Raw genomic sequence first — 1,611 nt, forward strand, 5'->3', positions numbered from 1 at the left:
CGCCCCACCCGGCCGGCCGTACCCAGCCTGAGAATGCCCGCCGGGGGTCATCGCCCTGGGGCCCCCTCCGCGCCCCCGTAGTGGTGCCACGCTAGATCGTCTTTAAAACCAAAGTAAAGACAGTCACCCCCTCCGCTAGTTCAATGGATAACGCTGTTTACTGTGAAAAAATGCCCTCTCGTAGATTTACAATTTTTGTTGTAATTTTTATTTTACAAAATATGTTCTCAATTTGCGACAGCCCATTCTTGATTGTCGATCAATTCCAAGTCGATACGAAAGCGTTCGTTAATTAACAACTTTCAGATTTTTATTTTATTTCACGACACACGTCATGGGAAAATTTCTCGTAAACCTGCCTGTATAGTTTCGGAGACAATTCGTATCGATTAGCCGTATTTCGATTCTACCGAGATCTCAAATTAAATCGAGATAGCATACCGTTAAAGCTAGGTGCCGAAGTTTGTCCTGATAAAGGCATTATTCAGCAAATACTACTTACTTGGGTTTTCGGCTAGAAAATACTCAGTGTCAAACATGCACAGATTATTATTTTATTATCTTTTGCTTTAGAATGGGTTTAAGACCGCTTGTTCACGGCGAAGGGAGTTTGACAATGTGTGAGTGCGAGTGTGCGCGTGCGTGTCAAGCGTCCAGATGCCATCTCTCCAGAGGCCCCAGAGCGTGCATTTACATGGCAATGGGGGTCCCGACGACAGTCCCAGGCCGGCTCCTCCTCGAGACCCGCACGGCGTGCAGCACGCCCCAGGGGACCGCTTCACAAACCACACATGTTGGGGGCCAGCAACAACAGGGACCTAACTAACACGCATTTGGTTGGTGTTTGATGCATTGCCACATATCGGTGGTATCACGGTAAAAGTGCGTTTTGAGATACTTTTACAGAGTTTTTGCAATGAGTAGTGTTTAAAATCGCTATCGCAAACTAAATTCCGACAAAAAGTGCAGGAAGAAAATAGCGCAAAAAGTTGTGGCAAATTGTCAGACGGCATAGAATACATTCACTGCAAATCTAACTGCAAAACTAGAAGTTTTACAGCTTAAACTGCAAAACCGAAAGTCTTACAGTTTAAATTGCGATACTAAAAAGTTGTCCTGTTTAAACTGTAGAACTGAGTAGTTCTGCCCTTAGTGCAGTTTCAACTGCACAACTCCACGAGGCTAGTTTGACAGTCCTACCTGTATAACATTTTAGTTTGCGCAGCTAAAACTGCAGAACTTTGTAGTTATGCAGTTTAAACTGCTACCATTACACAGTCAGGTTTGTAGAGTAGTTGTCATAATTTTTGCTTGAAAATATCGCAAAACCAGTCTCAAAGCAGCCGGCGTGATCCGCAGCACTAATGGAAATTCAATCATAAGCTGCACAATCATGGACAACATTAGATAATCGCCCTCCGCCAGTGGTGTTAATCAACAACAAAAGTGACCGGTTCAAATTTAAAAGTCTTATGCCGTCATTACAACAAGGCAAAAGGGTGGCGCGCTGATATTTGAACCGGTCACCCTTGAAAACAGCTCTGAGCACGGAGGCGGTGTGCCTAAGGATCAACGAGTTCAAACATTAGTGTGACTCGAGAGCAGTTGTGC

At 44.6% G+C, this 1,611-nt stretch overlaps 1 protein-coding gene across 7 annotated transcripts in view; it reads right to left on the reverse strand.

Annotated features, from left to right (window-relative positions):
* Positions 1 to 1,611, reverse strand: part of LOC113214364 (myocyte-specific enhancer factor 2) — an 84,666-nt gene that overhangs the window by 14,270 nt on the left and 68,785 nt on the right. The gene's annotated exons all lie outside the window — the stretch shown is intronic.

The sequence above is a fragment of the Frankliniella occidentalis genome, unplaced genomic scaffold (assembly GCF_000697945.3).
Source record: "Frankliniella occidentalis isolate FOCC.00 unplaced genomic scaffold, Focc_3.1 Scaffold74, whole genome shotgun sequence".
NCBI classification, from domain to species: domain Eukaryota; kingdom Metazoa; phylum Arthropoda; class Insecta; order Thysanoptera; family Thripidae; genus Frankliniella; species Frankliniella occidentalis.